The following is a 16508-nucleotide window of genomic DNA, read 5'->3' on the forward strand; positions in this document are numbered from 1 at the left end:
ACTGGTTTAGCATTGCAGGTCTGGATCAATGCCCCCCACTGTGGACATTTAAAGGGTTGCTGTAGAGAATATCTTGGGGCCTACAATTTTGTGCACTTGTGCCAATGTATTGAACTGGATACTCAAACAGTTACAACAGCTAAACACATCCAGGGACCTTTCCCACCTTGAAGAGATTAATTTGATAGGGGCTGTTGAGAAGCACAGACATGAGGTAAGGTTGTAATTCGTTCCTGCCTAACGAAGATTCCTGAGGCTACAAAACTTAAGGCACACATCACAGGACCATGAAGTTTAAAGAAATAATTGTCTCAGTTACGATGCATGTAAAGTTTGTGCTTCATGGTTCTATTTGGTATGGTGCTATAGGCACCTATGTTCTAGAATCAGCACTAGCTTTAGCCTACAGGATAATCCTACTGAGGTCTGTTGTGAAAAATAATTATTCTAAAATAAGGCATAGCTGTAAATGTCCATGTAGCTTCTTCTGAGTCCATAGCTCTGCTAGTTCTGGGGGTGTGTATGAAGCAGTGCTGCAGAAGGGCAAAACCAATACAAGGGGTGACCTCCTAGTAATAAGTGCTGGCCCATGCCCTCCACTTTCCATTTTCCCGTCCATCTTTCAAATCCATTCTCCAGTCCAGATTCTTCTCTGGTCTCCTATGTTTTAATTCAACAAATATACATTGTGTATTCACTGCTTTCCAGGCACAGTGCTAGACTGTGCATATAGGCATGTTGATCAAAGGATAGAAGTGTCACTCTTATCCACAGCCACTGCAGCACGAGTTTGATCCACGGCCAGGGAGGTGACCCATATGGCATAGCAGACCTCTCCTGCCTCGCCCACTGCTCCCTTCTGTTTCCCACTCTGTTTCTGGTGAATCCTCTCACTCCCACACCTCTGGGCTATACCCCAGTTCTTGTATGCATAAATAAATAAATCTTTAAAAAAAGTGTCACTCTTGTAGAGATCAGAGGATAGAATTTTCACTCTAATAGAATTTATAGGGTCATGGGTGGGATGTGGCTGCACAGACAGAAACAAGCTTTCATTCATTCAATACATATTTAGTGAGTCCTTCCTGGGAGAGAGGCCATTGAACTCCACCCCAATGCTTGAAATTAGAGATAAAAAGACAGACAAGAGGGTCAAGGTCCCAGATTTCTTAGACTTAACAGAAAACAAGGAAACCAATTAAAAAGTAATTATAAGTTGTCATAAAAATCTGCAAAGGAAACACAGTGTTGAGGTGGGGTGCAATAGGGGAATCACACTTTTTAAAAGGTGGGTAGAGAAAGTTTCTTGAGAAACTGTCATTTAAGCCATGACTTGAAGATGAGAAGTCGCCAACAATTGGAATGGTGAAGGGAAAGACAGTTCCAGGTCATGTCCACAGCATATGCAAAGACCCTGAGCTAAAATGAGCTGGGCATGTTCAGGAAGTGACAGGAGACCAATGAGTTGGGGAGTTCTGGGCCAGGGGAAGACAGGCTTGAAGTATGTTTCATTCAAGGTCACAGCAAATAGTTTCATATTGACTTTATTCTGAACACAATGAGAACCCAGGGAAAGATTTTTATGCAAAATAATAACTTGATTTAATTTGTGTTTGGAGAAAGTCATTCTTGGTGAATGGGAGAGAGACAAGAATGATAGCAGAATGTTTAGGAGGATTTTGCAGTTGTACTTTAGGTAAAGGAGAGGTGGAATGGCTTAAGATGGGACAGGCTGGCAGGTGACTTTGAGATATATTTGGAACTAGATTTCCCAGGATGTTCTGAAGGACTGAAGACAGAGGGGAAGTCTAGGATCTAGAATATATCTAGGTTTGGGGCTTAAGCTGTTGGAGGGCTGGTATTATGATTATGATTCACTGAGATGGGTGAGATTCATAAGGGGGAAGTGAGATTGGGTAGGAGTATATGTTCTGTTTCATGTGTTTTGGAGACATTAGCTTATCAGAAAGTAAGAATATATTTTGTGTTTTTCTGGTTATAATTTTTCAAATTAAGGTAACGTTGGTTTACCCTACTGTATATGATTCAGTAGAATAAAGTTTGATGAGATGATGGTAGGTTTGAGACCTGCCTGAGCACTTTGGTATTTTAAAGGGATTGTGCAAATAGAAATGTCTAGTATGTGGTGAAAGATCTGAGTCTGAAGCCTGGGTGAGAAACCAGTGCATGATTTCTTGAGGAAAACTTCAAGAAAGGAAATATGTATTCTTTGTGAGCTATTCTTAGCATAGCTCTCTCGCTGACCATAACCAGCTAGTGTGCTCCCATTTTCCTCTTCACTTCACCCTGTGCAGATATTGGCATTTCTGCTAAATCTCTCCAAAAGTTTTGACTTTCAAATTTAAAGCTGAGCACAGTATTAACTAGAATTCTGTAATTTAAGAAATGTTTTCATGTTACTTTGTAGGGCAGTGACACATGAAATCCTAGAGTAAAATACAGAGCTTTTCTGAAATATGGTATATTTACTATTATAAAATTTCCCTATACTGATTCCATAATCAAGATAATGCTACCAATATGCTCACATAAAATGACAGGGATAAGTTCAACTCTGATTGTATTTCACTGTTTGTGAGACCTCAAGTCACTCACCTCATGTTTCTGAGCCTCTGTTTCCTTCACTGTGAATTAAATGAAACTGATTTATAAAATTGTTAAGGCTCCTTCCATTTATAATGCTCCATTTTCAACGATTGCACCCATTTAGAAATGGACCCAAACCTCCACCCTGAGTTGCTTACACCCTTTCACAAGACAGAACAGGAAAAGGAGAATGATCAAACTTCCTCGTTGACCAGGCTGGAAAGAGGAAGAGGGCTAAGACCCCAGCAGCCACTGAGGCCATTCACAGAGCCACTTATCCTTGTCTCCCCTCTAAAAGAACAGATTACCCAAACATCTTAGGGCAGTTGTGGCTCCCAAAGAAGTGGGATGATTTGGAAAGGGAATCGCATGAGGTTCTTTTGTGTTATTTTGTTTAAAATTTCTTTTATTGTGATTCATTTTGAAACTTCCAATTATGTTGATAACCTCTCACAGTGCTGAGAATACGCCTTTAAAACCAATTAATTCTGCAAGGACTTGGTGTATAACTCACTTATCAGCTCGTTTATAAAGATACAGGACAATGGTACAAATTTATTGATTATGAAACAAGTTTTATGTCTTGGGGCCTCCCTGGTGGTGCAGGGGTTAAAGTCTCAGCGCTTTTAAGCTATCGCCAGCCATGGAAGCCTGAGCTCCATCCTAGGCCAGGGAGCTGACCCACATGGCGCAGCAGATCTCTCTTGTGTTGCCTGCTGCTCCCCTCATCAGTGTATTTCAGTAGATCTGCCTGTCTGCTCCCCTCTCTGGTGAATACTCTCACCCTCCCCCAACACTTCTGGCCTACACCCCAATTCTTTTATGTATAAATAAATAAATCTTTTTTTAAAAAAAAAGTGTTTTGTCACAAAAATGAAACCGAGTTACTAGGTAAAACTATTGTATATGACTGCAAATATTTTGTGTTTATAAGCTTGAGCTTCAAGATTGAGTTATCAGTTATCCCCTAAAGTAATGGTTTTTTACCATCTTGGTATGTATGAACAAGGTTAAGCTGACTCATTCTGTAAGTATATTTTTGGGCTTTTTTTTCATTTCTTAAATATTTATGTGCCCATAACTTGCCTTTATTTAGGTCAAATCTAAGAGGTTTAAACTCTGCCTCTAAGTCTAATTTCTTTGCCCCTGTTATAGAATGTTTTTAGTTTATTTGAATGTACATGTTACCCACTGAAAGAAAAAATATACATTTTTCTGAAAAATGAAAAAATATACATTTGTCAACTGAAAAAATATACATTCCAAATTTAAGGATGTGATCAGAGGGATTTCAGGCAAGTATTATATTCAAAATATCAAATAACTGGTGCAATGTGAGAACTGACCAATGAGAACAGTCACTGGGCGTAAGCGATAGGTACAACCACACTGCTGTGTCCTGAACTCACACCTGTCTGATGGTGTTAAACTAGGGCATTTTGATTTCTATTTTGAGGTGGGTATTTCAGAATTGAAAACTTACAAGAACCAAGCAATGTCAATAAAGGAAGTATGCTGGAGTCATAAGAAAAATACAAGTCAGTGAAATTTGCTCAGATTTTAATGCTCAGCAATCTCTTCCACTACTTCCCCCGCCCCAGGAAAGCAACTTAGCCTCACCTGATTGTCGCCACTGGAAATTCAAATTGAAAAGAATTTTTAAAAGAATCTCGAATTTGATTTTTTTTGGAAAAACAGCTGTATGGGTTGGGTCTGGCCTGCGGCTGCCTGTTTGTTTGTCTATATTCTAAACCCATTCTTGAGCTTTCATCAGGAAAAGAAATTTCTCATTTGTTTTGAATTCCTTTTGGCCTAGATTGACTCAAAAGAAAAAAAATGTTCAGAACTCTTGCTTCCTTTAAAAACAACATTGTGTTTTATATAATAAGCCTTTGTGTATTTAGGGGCATAATAGGAGAATAATAGGAGAATTACTTTTTTTGATGAATGTTTATCTTTTTTTAGGAATATATCAACTTTATAGTAAACATAAAATGACATTGTGCTGTAACTTATGTAACATCATCTTTGGCCTTTCCCTGACTCTTGACTTTTTTTCCAGAAGATTTTTTTTCCTAATTAAATAAAAGTCAAACACAGATGTAAAAGGGTACAGGGGATCCTGGCTATTACCTCTGTTTCCTTTTGCTTCTCAGTTGAAACCATTGTAAATTAATCTGATTTAATTTTTTTTTAAAGATTTGTTTATTTATTTATTCATGCACTGGGTACAGTCAGAAGTGGGGGAGGGTGAGGGAATTCACCAGAGCCAGAGCGGGGAGCAGAGCAGGCAGAAGCACCAAAGTACACTGCTGAGGGGAGCTGCGGGCTGCAGGAGAGGTCTGCGCGCCATGTGGGACCCTCCTGTGTTGGCCGGAGAGCAGCCGGGGATCGAACCGGCGCTGCAGAGGCTGCGGGCAGCTTCGCAACCCAGCACTCAACCGCTGCGCCACTGAGGAGGCCCTGATTTAATTTTTTTTTAAAGCAAAAAGGGAAGGAATAGGGGAAAGGAAGACAGTGAACGGAAGCAGTTTTTCAGTTGTACAGGCTTTAGAATACTTTCACACATTGCACCTATTTTTCTTCAAATACTTAGTATATTTAAATCTTATTTCCAGAGGAACATTTTTAAAAGAGTGATATAGGAGTATTAGCATTCTGTAAATAACCTTTCAAATATCTTTCAATACATATTAATAGATATACGTTTATAATTTGAGTCATCAGAGGCAGCCTAAGGAGCCTGATAGCCATCAACCACAGACCCCACACTAGTCACCCTCTAAATAACAAAAGGCCTGGGAAAGGGGAGATAAAAGAGGGGCAGGATAGGAGTCAGAAATTCTTAATCTGTGTTGGTGAGTTTATCTTTCTATTCTTTAGGGACGATTCTTCCTAACCTCATTCCTGCCAAAGTGCTATAGCTATCCAAGAAAATAACTCTCAGACACTGGAGACCAGCTAGGCAGCCAGTGTGCACTTCTCTCTTGTGTTATGTGTGGACGGTTAGCTGAGCATTTTAGGAGAACTTGTTGAATGTCTGCTGAGGGTGAAGGATTTCCTGTGTCATGGAGACTGATGTCTGAGCTTTCCACAGTCAGAGGAGTAGCTCTTTGTTCAGGCAAGAAGGGTCTGGAGTGTGACCATGAGCAAAAGATTAAGGGCATCCTCACCCCAGTTTCTTGTGGTCCTTGGAGAGCATAGAACTAAATTAGCACATCTGACCCCACTGTCTCCCATCATATCTGCTCCCTTTCCTGAGCTTCCCTTGTAGGTAAAAGGCACCACTTCCAACCACCAAGTGTCCCAAACCAGGAAACTGAGGGTCATTGTTATCTTTTGGTTCTCAATCTGTTACCACTAGTTTACCACTAGCCCTTTAAATTGTATCCCTACTCTTTCCTCAATCTCTATTTTTCTTTCTACCTCTGTTAACACATTTCAGACATTCCTCATTCGTTGCTTGCATTATTTAAACAGTTTTTCTTTCAGGGTGAGAAAAGCCTAGGATTTAAGCCTACACTCCAGAGAGTGATGGTAGAAGTCTCCCTGTTCTTGTTGACCCCAAAGCAAGAAAAGTGAGGATATTCCAGTTCTCCTCAAACCAAATCAAAACACACACACACACACACACACACACACACAGAGTGAGTGTGAGTGAGAGAGAGAACCCACTACCCTTAACCCATTCCTCCTTTGAACAAACCCTGGTCTACTTAAGAAAAAATGTCAAATTTTCATTTCTAACCACTCCATTTTCAATGCCTTGATATGTAGCTTCTACTTATTTTTAACCAGATTTGCTCTCCAGTATCACCAGTTCCAAATGCAAAGCTCTAACAATTAGTAATCTTCCAGTTTCACATAACAGAAACTTGAACCCAAGCTGATTCAAATAAAAAAAAGAGTATAGTAGCTCAAATAACTAAGCAGTTCAAGAGTAGAACTAATTGTAGGCATGACTTCATTCAGGACTCCCTTTCCCCCAAATATCACCAAGATGTAATTTCTCTCCTCTGATTGGCTCTAAGTCCTTGGTATTTGCTCCATTTTAGGACCATCCGTGGGACCAAGACAGTTGTAATGTCTCCAGTTGCTACGTCCACGGACTCTCCAGATAATGAGAATGCATTTCACTTTTCAATTGTGTCCTAAGTCCTTGAACCAATGACTGTGGCCCTGGGAAGTATCACTCGTGTGAGCCACTTATGTAATTTTAAGCAATCTAATAATCACATTTAAAAACGTCAAAGATACCATCCAGTATTTTTCTTTTTATTTCTGGCTTATTTTGCTGAGCATGATCCCATCTCACTCATAGCAGGAATTTAGAAAACCTAAATAAGGGACCAGGAAAAAGACTAATTATAATAAAGTAAAAATCAAAATCAATAAGCAACTATAAACCAGAGACACACTACCCGTGTGGAGGGAGGGCGGGGAGAAGAAGTGGGTCAAAATAAGGGGGGGGTGCAATTTTATGGGGAATATAACCATAAGGAAAATGCATGCATTTGCATACACTGCAAAAATGAAAAATGATGTAAGAACTATATAAAATAAAATATTTCAAATGTAAAAAGTCAAAGATAACAGGAGAAATTAAATTTAATGATATTTTATTAAACCCAGTATATCTAAACTATTATCATTTCAACATTAATCAACATAAACAATTACTAATGAAATATTTTATATTCTTTTCTTATACTATCTTCAAAATCAGCATTTTAGCAAGACTTCCAAGCAGTGATACTAAAAGGGGAAAGGTAGTGGCTATAAAAATTAGTGAGGGAAATGCTGTTCTATGGGATACTTTATTTCTTTTATGTTCCTTAAATCACATTTTAAAGTGGGGTTGTAGGAAATCTGCTGAAATATATTTGAGCAATGGAGAGTGTAAGATTGGTTTGTTGCTGTTTAGATCAAGGGTAGAATTGGTGACATTTCATTTTGCTTGCATATTGCTGCCACCTCTTGGTTGTAACACCTATTGCAGTCACATAAACTGAACAGGTTTTGAGCATTTGTGAGTCCTTGGCATTTCTAACACACCTCAATTGTATCTTAAAATAGCATTCCTTTGGCATTCCCATCAATACCAGAGCATAGAAAGTCTTAATACTTAATACTTATGTTTTCCAGAATGTTTTTTTTTCTATTGGAGCACATGTATATTTCTCCCTCTTTTAAACTCTATTACCCATGTCAATAATTGACTGCAATTGTTCTTGCTTTCTGTTTATGTGGGTTATTTCTCTTGCTAACTTGTACAACTTCTGAAGGCAGTGACCCGAACAAATTTGTTATCACCTCTAATCCTTAGTTTCTTTGGTTGTAAATTGTAGGATAATGTTAGCTTCTTCACAGTATCCATGTAAAGATCAAGTTGTGCATGTTTTGCTAAGTTCTTGACTCAGTGACTGACATATATGAAGAGCTCTGTATATATTGTTCATAATACGAGTCTTTATCAGAAATCAGTGACTATCATTGGTATTTGATGATATTAAGGAATTAATTTCACCTTTGTCTCTGGTAACCTCAGTTATCAATGTTCACTTCTTCATTTTTATTTTGTTTGGCCTGCTAATTTATTTTATTTCCTTCTATTGCACATAATAGATGAAATCATCCAGTCTTTGTTTTCATTTTTCTGAATAGTGTTGCTTTGTGACACTTGTGAGTTCCTTCTGTTTTGCTGCAAATGGCAAAATTCCATCTTTCCATATAGTTGAACAGAATTCCTTCTTGTATAAATACCACATATTCTTTATCTGATCTTCTATCAGTAGGCACTTAGGTTACTTAAATATCTTGGTTATGGTAAATAATGCTGCAGTAGGCATTGTGGTGCATATATGCTGATAATTTCACATTCTTCAGTTAGATACCCAGAAGTGGGATTGCTGGATCATATGATAGGTCCTATTTTTAGTTTTTTTGAGGAAGGTCCATTGCATTTTCCAAAATGGCTACAAGAATTTACATTCCCACCAGCAGTATAAAAGTTCCCTTTTTTCCTACATCCTTGCCAACACTTGTCAGCAGTTGTTTTGATTTAAGCCATTCTCCCAGCTGTGAAATAATTTATTATAGTTTGGTTTGCATTTTCCTAATAAAAAGTGATGAGGAAAATTTGTCTCTCTGTTCACCATCTGCATATCTTCTTCAAAAAAAATGTTCATTCAAACCTTCTGCCATTGTTTAAATTGTTTTGTTGTTGTTAGATTTTGTGGTTTGTTTATATATCTTGACTGTTAACCCCTTATTGGTTGTGCAATGTGCAAATATCTTCTCCCATTCAGTAGGCTCTTTTTAATCTTCTGATAACTTTCTTTCAGTGTGCAAAAACTTTTTAATTGGTTGTAGCTCCAATTTTTTTATTTTTGCTTTCGTTTCCCTTGCAGTTGGGGTTGAGTCCCTAAAGACATCTCTATCATTTATGTCATGGGACTTATTACCTATGTTTTCTTCTATGTATTTTGTAGCTTAGGGTCTTATATCCAAGTCTAATTCACTTTGAATTTATTTTTGTGTGTGGAGTTAGAGTGATCCAGTGTCATTTTTTTTATATGCAGCTGTCCTGATATAGTCTCAGTGCCACTTGTTGAAGAGATTTTCCTTTCTCCATCACTTGATTGTCTCTCCTTTGTCATAAACTATGTGTGGATTTATTTCTGGGTTCTTGACTCTGTTCCATTGATTTGTGTGTCTGTGTTCTACTTTTAAATACTCATGTGGAAATTTCTTGTCTTTTAGAGCTACATGCTGAAATAGTGAAGAAATTGAGCAGTGATGTAAGTAAAACAATATTGGCCATGAGTTGATTAATGTTGAAGCTGATTGATGAACATGTGAAATTCATTATACTCTTTTGTCTATCTGAAAATTTCCATGGAAATCAAATTTTAAATAACAAGTTTTTGTATTCCTCATAGCACTAGTGCAGTGCTCAATATACTGTGGGTAGCACGCCTTGAATCATCAGTTAATTGCTACCAAAGGATAGAATTTTGGCAGTTTTAGAGACAGTATATTATCATTTTCAAAACATGAACTTTAAAGAATTAATTGCATATGCTTCAAGAAAAGTGTTTGATGGGAGGATGTTTTAGTTTAACAAATAAGGCTCATTTTGTCAGAAAAATAATAATAAAGTGTAATACCACTGTAATACCACAGGAAAAATGTAAAATTTTTTGAGATATAGAAAGAATGTATCACAGAGATTACTTTTTGAGCATCTTTTAAAATAAGTTTTATGATAAACTTTATTTTGATTTTGGGACATTTTTCTTCTCAATTCTAGTGAATAAATGAAGAAACTATTTGGGCTATGGACAGGAATCAAGGAAATGTCTGATTTGTGCAGCGTGATTATGCTGCTTCGTATAGTCTATTCATATCTATGATTAAGAGAACCCACTGAATCATCAGGATAGCTCTATTTCTACACTTGTTGCCTCTTTCATTCGTATTCCTCTAATCCCATCACATCAAGCTCATTCAGAAACCTGCCCCTGTGTCCCTCTTCACACCCTGTCATGTTAAGAACAAGGTCTATTTCCTCCCTGCCTAATGGATTCTCTAATAGCCTGGTATGATTTTCTCCTCCTTTATTTCTTATTCTATTAATCCTTGGATATAGAGACAAGCCTTTCAACTGAATGTATATTTATTCATAACTCCTAAGTGTTTTGGTCATTTGATTTCTTTTTCAGTTTCTTAATAACTAGGATGAATTCCTTTTTTACTGGAAATGTTAAATGAAATGTGTTGAATGCGATAAAGAAAGGGGTATTTCCAACTCATTTCCTCTCAAGTGCCATTTCCACCTGAAGGGGTTTAAATTCTGAGAGGACAAAGACTGAAGAGGAAATCGCTCAGAAGCTGGCAGAAAGTGGCTTTGAGAGCAACACTCCAGTTCTCCATTTCCTCTTATCTCCTCCTCAGTGACTGAGAAACTGAAGAGAGTCAAGGCAGTTAAGGATTTGAGAAGCTTCTGGAATTTTTCAGTTGATTGAACAGATCAGCAATATAATTGTGTCGTTCAAATCCATAAAAATGGTTAGAAGCAGAGCATCATTTCATGAAAAAGCGATGGAGTTGGAGCCAGAAATCCTGGATATGAGCCCAGCCTTAATTATCTAGTAGACTTGTGAGCTTAGACAAGTAACTTTATCTCACTAAAGCAGAAATTTCTTCATCATCAGAAATTCATGATACTAATAATATTGATGTCAGGGCCACTATGTAGATGCATGATAGTGTGTGTGTGACAAAATTGTGTGAACTGTAAAGTGCCATTCATATATTCATTCTTTTTCCTTAGAGTGACATAATTGACTTTATTCATGAATTGATGGATTGGGCAGCGTCCCATTTAATCTAGCAAGTAGGAAGACACTCCAAACTCATATACTCATTCTTATAGATCCTCATAGATGCATGTCTACCACCCTAATAATAAGAACAGTTGCAGACACATCAACTGATCCAAAATATATTTTGAATGTGAATTCAGCTAACTTGATTGATAAGTATCCCAGTAGTATAATTTTCCTTTTAAGGGCTTACTGTGTTCCAGGTGCATTATTTAAGTTTTCAAAAAATCCTCTTTATACTCTTCAAGATAGATATAATTCTATCCATCTTCTAAGCGAGGAAACAATTTAGAAATTTGTTTAGCAAACTTGTCCAGAGGTGCAAGCAAAAGAATCGCAGAATTCATGACTGTAAAATCCATGCCTTTCCTCTCTACCATGCTTTTGCCCTTTGTTTCTACCTGCCCAGATGTCTCCATGCCTTAGAAATCCTATTCACCATGCTTTTCTCCCCCTCTTTTTAATCATATCCACTTTCAGGAAACCAATTTAAATAATTATGTCTTGCATGAAGACTTCCTAGGTCCCAGGACCATTAGGGTCTCTTCATCTCCAAATTCCTATAGCAACTGCTCTCTTTTATACTGATTTTCATGCATTCAACATTTTTTTGGAGAATCTACTAGGTGCAAATTGTCATAGATTTTGGGTATGCCGGTGAACAAAACAGAAATCTTAGCCCTCATGGAGTTTAGATTGTTGGGAAAAAAAAACTTTATAAAATAAACAGCAATTTTATAGTATATTAGAGGACTATAAATTCCTTGGGGGGAAAAAATGAGAATGAGAATGAAGAGTAGAGATGCTTGTATTGAGATTTTAATCAGGGTGGTCAGGATCGGCTTTACAGAGAAAGTGGCTTGAGTGAAGATTTAAAGGAGGGAAGAGACTGCTTCACTGGTAGTGGGGTTGGATGTGGGTGGGCAGAAGGCACTGTGTGTGACCAGAGGGCCCAGCCTGAGCTGCGTGTAGTCTCATACTTGTCTGCCTGGAGCGCCTCAATTCCATGTTCGCATTCTGAGATGAGGGAGATTTGCTGATAATGTTTTTGCATGCTTCCAGTGTACCACACAGTCTTTTGTATTCTAATAGGTGCTCAGCAAACACTTGGTAATTTTTGATTTATTGATTTTGCATATCATTGGCCTAATTATTTTGTATTTAAAATAATTTTGAAACTTTAATGATGATTCCTCCATCCCTACCCCAACACATTCCTTTCTTTTATGGAGTTTCCTGCTTTTTCAGAAGGAACCACATTGTAAATAGCATAATGAGAGACCACTATCCCCTCTGGGCAGGTACTAACAGCAGTTTTTGACTCTAACTTATTCTCAGTTGACTTAAATACAGCTAGCTACACTGTAACTTACTGTTTTTACTCAATCAACTATAAATGCTAAGGCTAGCATTTTTATATATTTTTGTTGTTATTGCTTAAGAAAATGACATCTCAGGAACAAAGAAAATGATTAGCAAATCAAGTATAGTTATTCCCTCAACAAAACCATAAAATATCCGAAGGAGAAGGCTGTATGGTAATAATTGAGACTATTTGAGCTAGTTTGTCTCATAATAGATAGGGAAATTCACCACCAGTAAACATGGGTTAAAATATCAAGGCAGTCCAATGCCAGAGGAAAAGTCTTCCTCTATAAAAGTATGATGTGGTAGAAAGAGCCAAGAAACTCTATTCCTTAACAATTTGTACCATGTCTGGCATGAACAGGTGTAGCATAGAATTGTGGATCAGGCAAGGGCAAACTGAAGTTTGTTGTTGTCTTTATGGCCTTAATTATATGAAACTGAGCTTCTGTAGCTGTGGCGGCTCCTGAGAGCAATGTTACAATTGCCACAATCTCGCATCAATAATGGGTGGCTGTGCTGTCTTGGCACAATGCTCTCTGCCCCTGTGAGCTGGACTGGACAGTCAATGACGGGTAAGATCAGGAAGTGAGTCCTGACAACCTAAGACAGACGCAGTCCCCGAGGGGATTTTGGTTCCCACCTGTTCATCCGTGTAAAACAACAGGAACAAACAGGCCTGTGAATGATTGAGGCACCACTTAAATATGTTGCCAGTAACTAAGCTCATAATAAAGGAATGTAACCATGGAAACAGACTATAATGCATGTAGTAAACAAAATAATCAAATATAGAAATAAATATAAGCTAAAAAGATATTAATAATAGAAAATACATAATCATAATAATGAATCAGAAGATCTAGAACACACCTCCAGCAAGGAGGATAAAGTATGAAATGTTCTTGATTTATATGATTTTGTGAAAGATAATAAGCAATATGTAATGATATGTGTTACGGTGATTACGTATACTTTGATAATGATTAACCAGATTTTGTGCAAAAACAATGAAAGTAATTATAGAGAAAATGTATAAAAAGGAAAGATTGCCTTCAATAAATTGCACTCAGATTTTCACTCTCCCTTGAGTGTGTCTGTGTGTCATTCTTTCTTGTCCCTCGCCCTAAGTCCTTCGACCACCTTTAGCTCATTCTCAATCAACCCTGAGATTGTCTCAATCTCCCGCCACCGCTGGGCTGGTCCGCGGCATGTAGCCTTTCTTTAAAAACAGGGTTAAGGGCCCTCCCCTGGTGGCACAGCGGTTGAGCACTGGGCTGCGAAGCTTCCTGTAGCCTTTGCAGCGCCAGCTCGATCCCTGGCCACCGGCGAAGGTCCCACATGGCACGCACACTTCTCCTGCCGCGTCCCTCTGCCTGTTTTGTTTCTGGCTCTGGTGAATTCTCTTATGCTCCCACGGCTACAAAGCTGCCTGCAGCCTCTGCAGCACCGGCTTGATCCCCGGGCGCCCAGCGAGGGTCCCACATGGCGCGCAGACCTCTCCTGCCACGCCCGCTGCTTCCCTCAGCAGTGCACTTCGGTCCTTCTGCCTGCTCTGCTCTCTGCTCTGGCTCCGGTGGATTCTCTCACCCTCCTGTGCTTCTGACTGTACCCAGTGCTTGTATAAATAAATAAATAAATATTTAAAAAACAAAACAAAACAGGGTTAATAATTACCTGTCATGTAGTGTTACAAAGTTTTTCTTTTAAAGTTCACTTAAAATGTCTGGCACATGGTAGTTTTTCAATAAATGGTAGTGTAGGGTAAGGTAAGAGGTATCAGGCTTTTCTGCCCTTCCGCCATCAGGATAGATGAGGGAGCCCTGTGATCCTGGGTGCATGCCTGATGGCGGGCACCTGAAGTGGGTCCACCTGAGCTAAGAGACTGACTTATAAGGGTGGTGCAGCAGAGTGCGGTGCGGTGGTAGTGCGGTGTTAAGGGTGGAGGAGTGGAGTGTACAGAGGAGTGCGGCGACTACAAATCACGGCGAAGAGCATGTGGCTGCTAGAACCGTTCATAAATCTGCTCGGAATGGGGTGGCTGCTTTACAGGTAGTCACTCATGATTCAGGATTGCAAACAATCTCTGAGAAATTATCTCTTGTTCACTTCTTCTGCAAAAAGAAACTTATTGGATGGCCACAGAACCAATATTGGAGACAGGTTTGCTAATTAGTAGAAAGCTAAATAGAGCCTCAGCTGAGATTTTCCACAGACCAAGCTCAGTAGGACCTTGCTGTTGCCACCAGGGGCCACTGAAACGGAATTGACTCATTACACTCAGATGCTTGTCCCTGAAACAGCACAGCTAGGAGTGATTTCTACGTAGTGTTTTAAATCCAAAGCCCAGAACAGTGCCTGTGCAGTGAACTTTCAAAAAATGTAGAACTAAGTTTAGAACTACACTGTCTGGAATTACTGCGAAGCAAAAATCAGACCTTATACCTCCACGCTCCATCTTGAAGACAGTGTTTTTCAATCTCTTATTGTAGGGTAAAGAAAATGTCAGGCTTTTCTGCCCTTCCGCCATCAGGATAGATGATGGATCCTTGTCCTGAATGCATGCCTGATGGCGGGCACCTGGAATAGGGTGTGGGCATAGGTAGATGGGATTCAGCTGAGTTAAGACTGTGCTTTCAAGGGCGGCGTCATGGGGACGCCAGCAGCACCTGTAGCAGCAGCAGCACCAGTAGCAGCAGTAGAAGCAGCAGCAGAAGCCGAAAGAGAAGCCGAGAAGCAGCAGAACGAACACTAGAGCGCCCAGATAGAGTGAAGACTTGCTGGGGGCTGGGAGGCCTGCCAGCCTGCCAGCACCCCAGCCAGCACCCCTGCCTGCCATATGCCTGGTGAACCCCAAATAAAAAACCTGCAAAACTACTGAGGACTCTGACTCCTCCTTTACCTGGTCTGCATGGGATCAGAAAGCCTGCACCGTGTCCAGTCCTGCACTGTACACTTATGAAAACCTAAAACCTCATCTACCACTTCATACACTCTAATTTGCTCTACTAAGGTGGCGTGTTTCCCAAGCTAGGAGGTAGACTGTGTGCTTTTTATATATTGCCAGTTAGAGCAGTACGCTGGTGGTGCAAAGATCTAGGGTTCCTTCCCTTGAATGGCATTTGAGGGGAGATTACAAAGCAGTTAAGACAAGTGCTCTGACTGTAGTGAGTCCTAAGGCAAGTTAGGGCTAATAGGCAGCTTCAGGGACATTGCAGGCAGGGACTTTGGGAGAGTTAAAGAGGCCTCTGAGATAAGGGCAGAGAAAACCAGGGCTAATGAGGACAGTAAATTTAAGGCTAACAAGGGCAGTAAATTTTCAGAGACCTTGGATAGGGGCAGACTAAGGTAAGAGCTGTAAGCTGGACACAGCTGCCCAAGGAAGTACACCACTGAGAGAGAGAGAGCCCATCACAGAGAGAAAATGAAGTTTTCAAATAGAGAAAAAAGGTTTAAATATCCGTAGACACGGGCCCATACGAACACTTTGCCCCTACTTGCGTCGCTGCCTGGGAGTCTTTACTTTTCCTTTAAATTATAATTTTCTTCACTCTCTAAATAAATATTTACTTCTCTCCACTTATTTATTTGAGGGCTTGTCTATGAATTCACTTTTGCGGTTTCATGGGACAAGAACTGGTGGTGGTTTAAGGGTTATCGGATGAAAGCAGCAGCTGCTGCTGCAATCACCCTAACAGCGCACACCCACTTCATTAGGGCTGCAGTGTTCTTTCGTGAGGCCCCAAGGCCTCATCCCAGAAATGCAAAATGCTCTTCATCCTTTCAATAGTTGTAATAATGATGCGAGACAATGCCCAGAAAGTGCTGAGCTTCCTCAGCTGGGCACAGTCAAGGACTCCTCAAGCTTTATTTTTTACAGCATGCATTAAACAAATGACAGTCTCCCTGATCTAGCTCGTCTTCCAAATAACAAAACCACACCAGTTTCGAACACTTTTTTTTTTCCCGAGTCAAAAGTATCTATTAAAAAATTCCAGGTGTAAGTTTAAGAATGGAGATGATGTAAGTTACAAGATATGTGTATAGAATACTAATAAAATTATATCTTAATATAGCTGAGACTCCATACTTAAAACTAACTTGTATAATTATTTTATTTGGTGAAGGAAACTATGGGGACTACACCTG

The sequence above is a fragment of the Talpa occidentalis genome, unplaced genomic scaffold (genome assembly GCF_014898055.3).
Source record: "Talpa occidentalis isolate TD23 unplaced genomic scaffold, MPIMG_talOcc4v2.1, whole genome shotgun sequence".
Lineage (NCBI taxonomy): Eukaryota > Metazoa > Chordata > Mammalia > Eulipotyphla > Talpidae > Talpa > Talpa occidentalis.